This window comes from Callithrix jacchus, chromosome 6 (genome assembly GCF_049354715.1).
Source record: "Callithrix jacchus isolate 240 chromosome 6, calJac240_pri, whole genome shotgun sequence".
Lineage (NCBI taxonomy): Eukaryota > Metazoa > Chordata > Mammalia > Primates > Cebidae > Callithrix > Callithrix jacchus.
Genome location: NC_133507.1, coordinates 17,885,768 through 17,900,340, shown reverse-complemented (window position 1 = coordinate 17,900,340; position 14,573 = coordinate 17,885,768). Strand labels below are relative to the sequence as shown.

The 14,573-nt window shown below is 44.9% G+C and overlaps 1 long non-coding RNA gene across 2 annotated transcripts in view; it reads left to right on the top strand.

Annotated features, from left to right (window-relative positions):
• Positions 1–14,573, top strand: part of LOC118154471 (uncharacterized) — a 119,978-nt gene that overhangs the window by 81,725 nt on the left and 23,680 nt on the right. For both annotated transcript variants that reach the window (XR_013536638.1, XR_004744381.2), the window contains exon 3: positions 13,512–13,573. This is a non-coding gene — a long non-coding RNA (uncharacterized LOC118154471). The remainder of the gene's footprint in view (positions 1–13,511; positions 13,574–14,573) is intronic.

Below are 14,573 nucleotides of genomic sequence, written 5' to 3'. Positions count from 1 at the left end.
GGGTTCTCTATTCTGTTCCATTGGTCCACATGTCTGTTTGTATGCCAGCACAATGAAGTTTTGGTTACTATAGCTTTGTACTATAATCTGAAGTCAGGTGATGTGATTCTATTAGTTTCAGTCTTTTTCTTAGGATAGCTTTGACTGTTCTGGGTCTTTCGTGGTTCCATATAAATTTTAGAATTATTTTTTCTATTTCTACAGAGCCTCTCATTGGTATTTTGTTAAGGATTGGTTTGAATCTGTAGATTCACTGGGTAGCATGGACATTTTAACAATATTGATTCTTCCAATCCATGCACATGGACTATCTTTCCATATTCCATATTCCTCTTCAATTTATTTCATCAATGTTTCATAATTTTCATTGCAGAGATATTTTACTTCTTTTGTTAAGTTAACTCCTAGGTATTTTATTTTATTTGTAGCTGTCGCAAATGAGATTACTTTCCAGGTTTCTTTTTTAGAATGTTAATTGTTGGCATATAGAAATGCTATTGATTTTCATATGTTGATTTTGTATCCTGCAACTTTACTGAACTTATCAGTTCTAATAGTTTTTTGGTGGAGTTTTTAGGTTTTTCCAAATATAAGATCATATCATCTGCAAAAAAGAATAATTTGACTTCTTCCTTTTCAATGTGAATGCACTTTATTTCTTTTTCTTGTCTGATTGCTCTACCTAGGACTTCCAGCACTATGTTGAAAACAGTGGGGAAAATGGGCATCCTTGTTGTTCTAGACCTTAGACGAAAGGCTTCCAGTTTTTCCCCATTTAGTGTAATACTAGCTATGGATCTGTCCCATATGGCTTTTATTGTGTTGAGATATGATACAATACATCCCATTTTTGATGGTTTTTGTCATGAACGGATGTTGAATTTTATCAAATACTTTCTCAGCATCAGTTGAAATGATCATCTTTTTTTGTCCTTTATTCTGTCAATATGTTGTATCACATTGATTGATTTGCATATATTGAATTATCCTTGCATCCCTGGGATAAATCCCACTTGGTCATGATGAGTGATCTTTTTAATGCTGAATTCAGTTTACTAGTATTATGTAGAAGATTTTTGCATAAGTGTTCATCAGCGATATTGGCTTGTAGTTTTCTTTCCTTTCTTTCTTACTTTTTTTTTAATGTGTCTTTGTATTAGAGTAATACTGATCTTGTAAAATGAGTTTGGAAGTATTCCCTCCTCCTCCATTTTTTTGAATAGTTTGAGTAAGCTGGATATTTATTCTTCTTCAAATGTTTGGTAAAATTCAGCAGTGAAGCCACTGGGTCTCAGGCTTTTCTTTGCTGGAAGATTTGCTATTCCAGCTTTAATCTCCTTACTTGTTATTGGTCTTTTCAGGTTTTGGATTTCTTCATGGTTCAATCTTGGTAGGTTGTATGTGTCTAGGAATGTATTAATTTATTCTAGGTTTTCCAATTTATTGGCATATTGCTTATAGTAGCCTGTAATGATCCTTTGAATTTCTGTGATATCAGTTGTAACGTCTCTTTTTTCATCTCTGATTTTATTTATTTTGGACTTGTCTCTATTTTATTCTTAGTCTGGCTAAAGGTTTGTTGATTTTGTTTACCTTTTCAAAAAACTAAGTTTTCATTTTATTGATCTTTTGTATTTTTTTCTTCACTTCCATTTCATGTATTTTTGCTGTGATCTTTTTATTTCCTTTCTTCTACTAATTTTGGGTTTCATTTGCTCTTGCTTTTCTAGTTATTTAAGATGCATCAGCCGAGTGCAGTGGCTTACCCCTGAAGTCCCAGCAACTTGGGAGACTGAGGCGGGAGGATCACTTGAGCCCAAGAGGCAGAGGTTACAGTGAGCTAAGATTGTGCCACTGTACTCCAACCTGGGTGACAGAGTGAGAGCCCCCCCATCTCTCTCTCTCTCTCTCACACACACACACACACACACACACACACACACACACACACACTAGGTTGTTTATTTGAAATTTTCTACCTTTTTACCTTTTTTTTTTTTTTTTGAGACAGGGTCTTGCTCTGTCACCCAGTATGGAGTGCAGTGGCGCCATCTCAGCTTACTGCAACTTCTGCCTCCCAGGTTCAAGCGATTCTCATGCCTTAGCCTCCCAAGTAGCTGAGACTACAGGCATGCACCACCACCCCTAGCTAATTTTTGTCATTTTTAGTATCGATGGGGTTTTGCCATGTTAACCAGGCTGGTCTGGAACTCCTGGCCTCAAGTGATCCACCCACCTTGGCCTCCCAAAATGTTGGGATTATAGGTGTGAGCCACTGTACCTGGCCTAAAATTTTTCTACTTTTTTTGATGCAGGTGCTTACAGCTATAAATGTTCCTCTTAGTATTTCTTTCACTCTATCCAATAGGTTTTGGTATGCTGTGTTTCCATTATCATTTGTTTCAAGAAATTCTTTTCTTAGACAAGGCAGCATGAGCCAAAAATAAAATAAAGGAATTTAAATTTTTCCGTCTTAATTTCTTCATTGACCCACTGGTCATTCAGGAGCATATTGTTTAATTTCCATGTGTTTGTAGTTTCCAAAATACCTCTTGTTATTGATTTCTAGTTTTATTCCATTATGATCAGAGAAGATACTTGATATCATCTCAATTTTCTTGAAATTTTTAGAACTTGTTTTGTCTTAACATATGGTCTGTCCTTGAGAATGTTCCACATGCTGAGGAGAAGAATGTGTATTCTGCAGCCACTGGATAAAATGCTCTATAAATCTCTGTTAGGGCCATTTGGTCTATAATGTGGATTAAATTCTGTGTTTCTTTGTTCATTTTCTGTCTGGATAATCTGTCCAATGCTGAAAGCAGGATGTTGAAGTCTCCAGTTATTACTGTATTGGGGTATATCTCTCTCTTTAGCTCTAATAATGTTCACTTTATATATCTGGGTGTTCCAATGTTGGATGCATATATATTTACAATTGCCATATCCTCTTACTGAATTGACTCATTTATCACTATGTAATGACTTTAGTTTTTGTCTTGGAATTTGTTTTGTCTGATGTAAGTATAGCTACTCCTGCTCTTTTTTGGTTTCCATTTGCATGGAATATCTTTTTCCATCCCTTTATTTCTAGTCTATGTGCGTCTTTATAGGTGAAGTATATTCTTATAGGCAATAGATCATTGGGTCTTTAAAAAAAAATCTATTCAGCCACTCTGTCTTTTGATTAGGGAGTTTAGTCCATTTACATTCAATATTGGTTGTTGTTGTGTTATTGAGCTAGGGTCTTGCTCTGTCACCCAGCCTGGGGTGCAGTGGCATGGTCATAGTTCACTGAAGTCTTGAGCTCCTGGGCTTAAGTGCTCCTCCTACCTCAGCCTCCTGAGAAGCTGGGACCACAAGTGTGCATCATGATGTCCAGCTAGTTAAAACAGATTTTTGGCTGGGCATGGTGGCTCATGCCTGTAATCTCAACAATTTGGGAGGCCAAGGTGGGCAGATCACCTGAGATCAGTTCAAGATCAGCCTGGCCAACATGGTGAAACTCCATCTCTACTAAAAAAAAAAAAATAGCTGGATGTGGCAGTGGGCAACTATAATCCCAGCTACTCAGGAGGCTGAGGCATGAGAGTCACTTGAAGCCAGGAGGCAGAGACTGAGTGAGCCAAGATTATGTCATTGCACTCCAGCCTAGGCAACAAGAGCAAAACTTCGTCTCAAAAAAAACAGCTTTTTTGTTTTTTGGTAGAACAGCAACATAAGACAGGGTGAGAAATAAAAATAAAAAATGTAAATAAATAAATAAATTTTTTCATAGAGACTCTGACTTACTAAGTTGTCCAAGTTGGTGTCAAACTCCTGGGCTCAAGCAATCCTCCCACCTTGGCCTCCCAATGTGCTGGGATTACAGGTGAATCACTGTGCCCAGCCCAATGTTATTATTAATAAGTAAGGACTTCTTCTGCCATTTTGTTATTTATTTTCTGGTTGTTTTGTGGTCTTCTCTTCTTTATTTCCTTCCTTGCTTTCTTTCTTTTAGTGAAGGTGATTTTCTCTGGTGGTATGTTTTAATTTCTTGCTTTTTATTTTCTGTGTGTCTGTCGTGGGTTTTTTGTTGATTGTTTCATTTTTTTGTTTTGAGACAGGCTCTCACCCTGTCACCCAGAGTGGAGTGCAGTGGAACAATCACAGCTCACTGAAGTCGCTACCTCCTGGGCTCAGGCAATCCTCCCACCTCAGCCTCTCAAGCAGCAGGAACTACAGGCATGCACCATCATGTTTGGCTATTTTTTTTCTATTTTTGGCAGAGGGAGGGTCTCACTATGTTGACTGGGCTGATCTCAAACTCCCAGGCTCAAGTAATCCTCCCATCTTGGCCTCCCAAAGTGCTGGGATTACAGGAATGAGCTACCATGCCAGGCCTGTTGTAGAATTTTTGATTTGAGATTACCATGAGGCTTGAAAAGTATATTTTAAAACCCATTATTTTAACTGATGACAACTTGACACTGATTACATGAACAAACTAACAAGCAAAGAAAACTCATAAAAACTCTACACTTCAACTTTCTTTGTTTCTGCTTCATGCTTGAAGGGTATTTTCATGGCATATACTTTTCTAGAATAAAAGTTTTCTCCTTCAGCACTGTAAATATGTCATGCCACTCTCTCCTGAACAAAGTTTTCACTGAAAAGTGAAACTGCTAGGCGGGTTGGAGCTCCGTTGTATTTGTTTCTTTTCTCTTGCTTTCAGGATCCTTTCTTTATCCTTGACCTTTGAGAGTTTGGTTATTAAATGTCTGTGGTGGTCTTAGCTGTGGTTAGATCTGCTTGGTATTCTAAAACTTCCCTGTACTTGCATATTGCTATCTTTCCCTGGGTTTGGGGTTGTCAGTTATTATCCCTTTGACTAAAGTTCCTAGCTCGATCTCTCCCTCTTTACATTCTCTTTTAAGGCCAGTAAGTCTTAGATTTGTCTTTTTGAGGCTATTTTCTAGATCCCGTAGGCATGTTTCATTGTTTTTTATTCTTTTTTCTTTTGTCTCCTCTGACTGTGTATTTTCAAATAGGCTCTCTTCAATCCACTGATTCTTTCCTCTGCTTGATCAGTTCTGATGGTGAGAGACTCTGGTGCACCCTTCAGTATGCCAGTTGCATTTTTCTACTCCAGAATATCTGCTTGATTCTTTTTCATTACTTTAGTATCTTTGTTAAATTTATCTGAAAGGATTGTGAATTCCTCCTCTGTGTTTTCTTGAATTTCACTGAGTTTCCTCAAAGTAGCTATTTTGAATTATCTGTCTGAAAGGTCACATATCTCTGTCTCTCCAGATCGGTCACTGGTGACATATTTAGTTTGTTTGGTGAGGTCATGTTTTCCCAGATGGTATTTTTTTTTTTTTTTTTGAGACGGAGTTTCACTCTTGTTACCCAGGCTGGAGTGCAATGGCGCAATCTCGGCTCACCGCAACCTCTGCCTCCTGGGTTCAGGCAATTTTCCTACCTCAGCCTCCTGAGTAGCGGGATTACAGGCACATGCCACCATACCCAGCTAATTTTTGTATTTTTAGTAGAGACGGGGTTTCACCACGTTGACAAGGATGGTCTCGATCTCTTGACCTCGTGATCCACCCGTCTCGGCCTCCCAAAGTGCTGGGATTATAGGCGTGAGCCACCGCGCCTGGCCCTCCCAGATGGTCTTGATGCTTGTGGATGTTCATTGGCATCTGGTCATTGAAAAATTAAGTATTTATTATAGTTTTTGCAATCTGCACTTGTTTATACCCATCCTTCTTGGGAAGGCTTCCCAGGCATTTGAAAGGACTTGAGTCTTGTCATCTAAGTTCTTGGTCACTGCATCCATATATGCATTAGGGGGCATCCCAAACCTGGTAATGCTGTGGCTCACACAGACTTACAGAGGTACTGCCTTGACAGTCTTGCATAAAATCTGGAAGAGTTCTCTGGATTTCCAGGCAGAGGCTCTTGGTCTCTTCCCTTATTTCTCCCAAACAAATGGAGTCTCTCTGTCTGTTCCAAGTTGCCTGGAGGTGGGGGAGGTGTGACACAGCACCTCTATCTGTAGCTGCTACCACTGAGACTATACTGGGACAGATCCGAAGCCAGCACAGCACTGGGTCTCACTTAAGGCCCCTGGTAATCACTGCCTGGCTGCTGCCTATGTTTGCCTAAGGCCCTAGGGCTCTACAATCAGAGGTAAAGCCAGTTATGCTTGCGTCCATCCCTTCAGGATGATGAGCTCCTCCTGGCCCCAGGCAGGTCTAGAGATGCTGCCTGGCAGCCAGGGCCTGGAGTTGGAAACCTTGGGAATCTCCGTGGTGCTCTGTTTCACTGCAGCTGAGCTAGCACCCAAGCCACAAGACAAAATCCTTCCCATCCTTCCCTTCTCTTCCCATTCCACAAGTAGAGGAGTCTCTCACCATGGCTACCATCATCACAGGCCTGTGGTGAGTACAGCTTGGCTAACATTGATATTCACTTAAAGCCTAAGGGCTCTTCAGTCACCTGTGGTGAGTGATACCAAGCCTGAGACTCTCCTTTCAGGGCAGTGGGCTATCCCCTGGCCCAGGGCAGGTCCAGAAATATCAAGGCCCATAGAAAGTATTGCCTGGGTATCACTGTGGATTATTCAGGTCCAAGGGCTCTTTAGCAAGCAGGTCCTGCCCGGACTGGGTCCTTCCCTTCAAGGCAGCAGGCTCCCATCTGCCCCAAGGCATGTCTAGAAATGTTGTCTGGAACTAGGGCCTGGAACGGAGGCCTTAGGACTCTGTCTGGTGCCGTATCCTACTTTGGCTAAGCTACTATCCAAGTTGTAAGACAAAGTCCTCTTTATTCTTCCTGCTCTTCTCCCTAAGTGGAGGGAATGAACCTCTTCCACAGCTGCTTGCTGCACTGCCTGGGGCTGGAAGAGGAGTGGTGCAAGCAGTCTCTTGGCTTCCCTGGCTGGCATCTCACTAGGTCATTTGCCCCACGAGCCCACTGGCTCCAAGCCCAGCACGGCACCAAGACTTGCTCAGGAATTGCAGTCCTTGTGGTCTAGATTGTCTTGCAAGTTTATGTAGAACCCCAGAGCACTTTATCCCACAATGGCGGGGCTTGCTGGAACTCTGGTTCCAACTGCTGGGATGGGCCATTCCCCTTTGGCCAGGGCTGGTCTAAATGCTCCTCCATGGGTGCCAGCTGAGTTCTGCCTGGTGTTGCTTTCTGCTGTGACCAGGCAGCACTGCGTTCCAATGCAAAGTCCCACGGTCACTGTGCGCTCCCTCTCACAAGCATGCAGATTATCTGTCTGTACCACAGGCTGCTGCTGGGGAAGGAGGAGGGGGTGGCACCAGCAATGCAAGACTATCTTTCCTACCCTGTTCAGTGCCTATTTCAGTGATATGAAGTTAAAATCAGGTACTGTGATTGCTCACCTGAGTTTTGGTTCTTATGAAGGTGCTTTTTTGTGTAGAGAGTTGTTCACTTTGGTGTTCCTTTGGGGAGGATGATCAATGAAGGCTTCTATTCAGCCATCTTGCTCCACCTCCATCTGTCTTATTTTCTTTTTAACTTTTTGGTCTGTTTTCTGGAAGATTTACACAACTTGATATTTTAATATTTTTATTGGATTTAAAATCTATGCTGCACTAATTTTACTTGTGAAGGATTTTTTTTTTTGGTTAAATATTCCTTTTTAAATAGTGTTCTTTACTTTTTGGATGTCATATATTTGATTTGTTTTCTGATAATATTAATTGTGGTGTTTTTTCCCCCCTTTCTTTCTTTAAAGTGTCCTCCCTGCTTTGTGTCTGTTCCTTCTCAGTTTTCACCTACTCTTTGTTTGGGTAACGTTCAGGTAGAAACGTTCCTCAAAAGGCTGGTGATCCTTTGCTGGCTGTTCATATTGAAGAGTGAGGCACTAAAAGCCTGATTAGGGGATCTGTCTTTGTGTGGAAAGGGCTCGTTGACTGTGGGCCTCACTGTGGGGTGATGGAGCAGAAGCCCAGCTGGTTCGCTGGGAACCCCAGATAGCAGTATCTATAGGTCTTCACCATTGGCTTGGTCAGTTTCCTCAGAGAGAAATTCTTTTGTCTCATGCCAGGAGGTTAGAGATTAACAGAAGCATTTTGGGGGCAGAGTGTGGGAAGCTGTATAGATGTGAGAGGTTGCTATTCAGATTGCCATACCTGCCCCCACAATCTCCTCTTCCCACTGTAACTTCTGAGAACTATGAAACTGTGTCCGTTTTTATGATTTTGTCACTTAAGGAATTTTTTTTTTTGAGACAAGAGTCTTGCTGTGTCACCAGGCTGGAGTGCAGTGGTGCAATCTCGGCTCACTGCAGTCTCCACCTCTGGGGTTCAAACAATTCTCCTGCCTCAGCCTCCCAAGTAGCTGGGACTACAGGCATGCGCCACCATGCCCAGTTAACTTTTGTATTTTTATTACAGATGGAGTTTCACTGTATTGGACAGGATGGTCTCAATCTCTTGACCTCGTGATCTGCCCGCCTCAGCCTCCCAAAGTGCTGGGATTACAGGCATGAGCCACCATGCCCAGCCACTTAAGGAAATTTTTTGAAGTGGAATCATGCAACGTACACCTTTTGGGATTTACTTTCTTTCACTCAACATAATTCTTTGGAGACTGATCTAATCTGTTAAGTGTATAAATAAGTAGGATTACATGGTATGGACACACCACAGTTTATTTAACCATTCATCCACTGAAGGGCTTCTGGGTCGTCTCCAGTTTTTTGCTATTATGAGCAAAGCTGCTATAAACATTCATGTACAGATTTTTGTGTGAACATATGTTTTTGTTTCTCTTGGATAAATGTCCAGGAATGCAATTGCTGAGTTGTATAGTAGTTGCATATTTAGTTTTTTAATGAAACTGTCATTTTCCAGTATGACTGTTTTTGCATTTTAAATAAAAACTTAGTTAAACATAGTGTAGGTTCAAAGTTCTTTTCCTCCTACTCTTTGAAGATGTGATTCCATTTCCCTGGATTCAGTGTTGCTGTTAAGAAGTTAGATATTATTCTAACTCTTACTTCTTTGTAGGTGATCTTTTCCTGTCTGGAAGCTTATAGAACTTTATTTAAAACATTTTTTTCCAGCATCTACATTAAGGACAAAATAACTTTATTTTTAACTTTCAGATTTTTAAGATTCCACTGAAATGTATCTAGGTGTGTATTTTTACTTATGTACTCAGTTGGGAATGCAATGGATTCTTTCCATATTAAATGCATTCTTTTATATTCTGGGAAATTCTTGATTATTTTTTTTTTTCAAATATTTTCTCTACTCTGTTTAGTCTTTTGGGGTTTCTAGTATATAGATAGTGGATTAGTTATCTATTGTTACATTAAAAATTACCCTAAAATGGCTGGGCGCAGTGGCTCACACCTGTAATCCTAGCGCTTTGGGAGGCTGAGGCGGGCAGATCACCCGAGGTCGGGAGTTTGAGACCAGCCTGACCAACATGGAGAAACCTTGTCTCTACGAAAAATACAAAATTGGCGTGGTGGCAAATGCCTGTAATCCCAGCTATTTGGGAGGCTGAGGCAGGAGAATCACTTGAACCAGGAGGCAGAGGTTGCAGTGAGCCAGGATTGCACCATTGCACTCCATCCTGGGCAATAAGAGCGAAACTCCATCTCAAAAAAAAACTACCCTAAAACTGAATGGCTTAAAACAGCATTAAGCCTTTATTATCTTGTACAGTTTCTTAGGGTCAGGAATCTGGGGTGACTTAACTGGGTGGTTCTGGCTCTGGGTCTCTCAAAGTTGAACTCAAGATGTTGGCCAAGGCTGAAATCAAAGTTGAACTCAAGATATTGGCCAAGGCTGAAGACTTGTCTGGTGTTAGAGCATCTGATTCCAGGATGGCTCACTCAGATGATGGGCAAGTTGAGGTTGGCATTTGCCCTCAGTTCTGGCAAATGTGGACCTCTTCATAGGATTGATTGAGTATCCTCCCAACGTGGCAGTTGGCATCCCCCTGAGCAAGTGATCCCAGAGAGAGTAAGAAGAAAGCTACATTGACATTGATGGTCTGGACTTGGAAACTACATTCTATTCGTTCCTTAATACTCTATCAGTTACACAGGTCTTACATAGTCAATGTTGTGAGGAGGCGAGTTGACTTCTACACAAGGAAGTGAATAGCAGGAGATGAAGATCACTGGGGCCTGTCTTTGAAGCTGGCTAGTATAAATCAGAACATTTCTTCTCCTCTTCTCTATATCTCCTGACTTGTCTTTCATCTTCACTTCTTTATCCCTTCCTGATGTCATTTGGATGAGGTTCTCAACCAAGTCATTTAACTCAGTAGTTTCTCATTTAGCTTTATTGTCTCTGCTGTTTAGCCCATCGCACTGGAGTGCAGTGATACGATCATAGCTCTCTGCAGCTGTGAACTCCAGGGCTCAAGTGATCCTCCATTCTCAGCCTCCCAGGTATCTAGAACCATAGGCATGCACCACCCTGTCTGGCTAGTTTTTGTATTTTTTGTAGAGACCAGATCTATGCTGCCCAGGCTGATTTCAAACTCAGCCTCAAGTGATCCTCCCATCTTGGCCTCCCAAAGCTCTGGGATTACAGGCATGAGCCTGCACCTGGTCATCGCAAGTTCTTTATTTCAAAAATTGTCTTTTTTTAAACATAAGTGTTTGCCAGTGTGTTATTTGTGCCTTATGCCCTGCAGGTGTATGCACACGAACATGTTTAAGGGGGTGGAGTGGGGGCAAGTAGCAGCTTGAGGGCAACAGCCAGTTCAGCCTCTGCCTTCATTCCCAGCACCTGGTGCAGCCCACAGCTGGGAGATGCTGAGTAAATATGTACAGAGAGGAGAACAACATTAGTAACAACACAATGGTTATCGTCTTTTTTTTTGAGGCAGAGTCTTGCTCTGTCACCAGGCTGGAGTGCAGTGGCACACTTGGCTCACTGCAACCTCCACCTCCCAAGTTCAAGCGATTCTCCTGCCTCAGCCTCCCAAGTATCTGGGGCTACAGGTGTGCGCCGCCATGTCCAGCTAGTTTTTGCATTTTTAGTAGAGATGGGGTTTCATCTTGTTGGCCAGGATGGTCTCGATCTCTTGACCTCATGATCCGCCCTCTTCAGCCTCCCAAAGTGTTGGGATTACAGGTGTGAGCCACCGCGCCCAGCCAGTTATTGTCTTTTAAGCACTTGCTCTGTGTCCCTATAACCCTACAACCACCCTGTGAAGTGGACACTGACATTCTCATTCTGGAGGGCTCTTGAGGCTGGAGAGGGGCTCTGGCAGAACTGAGTTCAGCGATTCCTGCTCTGTTCTAGCCCTAAAATTGGGAGAATGAAATAGGAGAATGAGGAGTTCGGGACATCAAGCCCTGAAAGCGGGGACCACGTCAGTGTCCTAAAACCAAAGGTTCCAAGCGGTGTTCCCTGGGCCTCCCCATGTGCCTGGGAGCAGAGAGGGCTGCAGCTTCTGCCACAGAAACACATTGCTGGAAATCAGGGTGCTGGGGCCAGGCCAGCGTTTGCCTTTTCCTCCACATCCCAGCAAAGCTACTCAAAAGCCCCTCATTCCCCAGCAGGAAAAGCATATGTTCTTTCCATATAGAGGAGAAATTGTTCTACCAGTGAGTAAGCCTCTTGGCTGCAGAGCCTGGCCCAGCCCACAGAACACTGGACAGGAAGCTGGGCTGTGCTGGTTACCACTCCTGGAACCAGGACGGGGCTGGCTGACACCCTTGGAGACAACAACAGGCCTTCGGATGGGGTTGGGGGCAGTGGGGAAGCAGGGGCTGGGATGTGCCTGGAGACATTTAGCGGTTCAGGGTAGGAGGAGCAGGAGGACACTCCTGAATAGAAGTGCTTTTCTCCATTCTGGCTGGGATGGGCTGGAAGGGGGGCAGGCCAAGGGGACTGAGCGGGGCGGGCGGCCTTTCCAGTCCCCTCACTGGGTCAGCCTAGGAGTCTGAGTCAGAGGTGACTCAGGTGTCCTCAGCAAGGTGGGGCCGAATTTTGGACTGTTATTTGCAGCTACCCAAAAAGTCTCTTTGATGCCTGCAGGGTTAGGTGGCAGGGAGTGACTCTTGTCCCTGGCACCTGAGTTCTTCCTACCAGTGCCACAGATCTTTCCACCAGCCCCAGGCTCAATGGAGGACGCTGCTCTTTTCTTTCAGCTCACCTGGGTCCTGGTTCTCTCTCCACGTTTTCCCCGTTTGTTAAGGACCCACTGGGAGTGGGGCTTAGGGAGTGTGGGGAAAGAGGGGACAGGGAAGCCAGAGTGGGCAAAGGGGCAGCTGGTGGCGGGTAGAGGAGAAATCGAGAGGGGCTTCATGTAAGAGGAAAACATTGAGAAATTGAGTATGTTTAACCTGGAAAGTCAAAGACTCAAGGTAGAGGATGGTGACATTAAAAGCATTTGAAGATGTGTCACAGGTCACCCCATGAACGTGGGATTGAATTTCTTGTGGGTGTGAGCCTCAGGGAGATAAACCTTGCTCTGCATAAATCCAGAGCTCCCATCCTCTGAGAAGTGCTTTTGAGAAGTCGATTTTCTGTCACTGGACTCATCTAGGCCAAGAGTGGATGCCTCCCAGTCGAAAAGAGTCAGGTGTCAGCTGGAGGAGGACTGGAGTTTAGGTCTCAAACTGGTGGCCTGTGGGCCAGACGCAGCCCTGACAATGTGCCCACCAGCTAGCATTTGGGCATGGCCACCGCAAGCTGAGGCTGAGTGGCAACCGCCCGCTCCAGCAGGGAACACACTCCCTGTTCCCCACAGCACAGCTTGTCTGGCTCAGTCATTTATTTTTCAGGACTCGCTCCTGAGGCATTTTCACCTGTGACCCTTGGAGTAGAGGCCCCGAAGGCACCTAACTTTCTCCCTCCCTAGGTGCACCCTGTAGGCTCAGCTGGGGCAGCTGCAGGAGGCAGAAGCAGTACCCACTAAGATGCAGGGGACACCAGACCGCCCGAGCTGCCCGCCCGGACAGGGACTCCAGATAGGGCTCCCCCCTGGGTTAGACATGACCACCGCTTCTCCACCCTCATGCTGCCGTCAGGTGGGATCTGTCCTGTCTCCAGGGACTGGTGCTGACTGCCTAGGAGAGTGCCATCGTTCCCCGGCCTTCCTGCCCTGCCCCAGAGTCCCCCAAGGTGGGGGACTTGGCCTGGGAGTCAGAAAGCCTGTGCTCACCTCCCAGGCCAGGCTGCATCATGCTCCAGCCTCATTCTGAGCCTCAGTGTCTGTGGCTGTGTAAAGACTGTCTACAGGATCCCTGGAGCAGCCCCCTAGGCATTTTTGAAGACACTGCCCCTCACACCTCATCCCAAAATGTTCATTAGGCAGGTTCTGCCCTTGAAGCCTTGGGGAGAACAGACGTCCCAAGGCTACCACCTAGTGGCCACTCACAGTCAGAAAAGGCCGACGTACCCTGAAGGCACGTAAGAAACCATAAAGCTGCAGAGGGCTGGGTCATCACCTTGAACTCTGGGAACAAGGCAGGAGAGACCCCTGTAATAACAGATTGCATCTCCCCTGTCTTCCAGATGTGAGAGGGGACCCTCCAGCTTCCCAGAGGTCAGTGGCTCAGATGGCAGGCATTGCCATGGTAAGACAACTGAGGGAAAGCAAGACTTGGGTTTGGGAATTGGGCAGGTCTGGATTGGAACCTCGTGGGTTCTTAACCTTGCTGGAGTCCCTCATCTGTGCAGTGGGCTATTTGGGACCCATCTTGCTGGGCTGTGGACCTCTCTGCATGAACAGACTGCATAGGGAGGCAGCATGGGGAGAGGCTGGACCTGTGACTGAATGCACCTTGGTGGCGCCCAGCCCTGGGGCCAGCTCTCCACTGGGGCTGCACATCCCCATCACCTGATTCGTAGGCAGTGTGGTCTCTGGGCCAGCAGCAGCAGCAAGCGCAGCAGGGAACTTGTTAGAATGCGGAACTTGCACATTCCTGAGCTTCACTGCAATCTGAATCTGAAACTCTGCAGATGCTGTGCTCAGGCGCTGGTCTGGCTGAGAAAGCACCACAGGTGACTCAAATACCCTAAGGCCAGAATCACCTGTGGAGGTTAAAAAATGAACAGCTTGGCCAGGTGCGGTGGCTCATGCCTGTAATCCCAGCACTTTGGGAGGCTGAGGTGGGTGGATCACATGAGGTCAGGAGTTCAAGGCCAGCCTGGCCAACATGGCGAAACCACATCTTTACTGAAAATACAAAAATTAGCAAGGCATGGTGGCACATGCCTGTAATCCCAGCTACTTGGGAGGCTGAGGCAGAAGAATCACTTGGACCTGGGAGGCGGAGGTTGCAATGAGCCGAGATCCAACCGCTGCACTCCAGCCTGGGTGAAAAAAAAAAGAAAAAAAATTGCCTGGCACCATTCTAATAACTTTTGTTTAGTGGATACACTAAAATTATTATTATTAAAATAATAATAACTCTGCAGTTGATTCTAGAGGCCAGGGAGAGCTCTGGCCCAGACCCTCCTCCCCATACAGTATGCCCTCCCCTCAGAAGCTGAGCCCAGAAACAGCGTGCAGTGACTCTCCCTGGGGTCCCCTAGGTCTGAAAGCAGTCCAGGGAAGAACAATGACTTATCAAC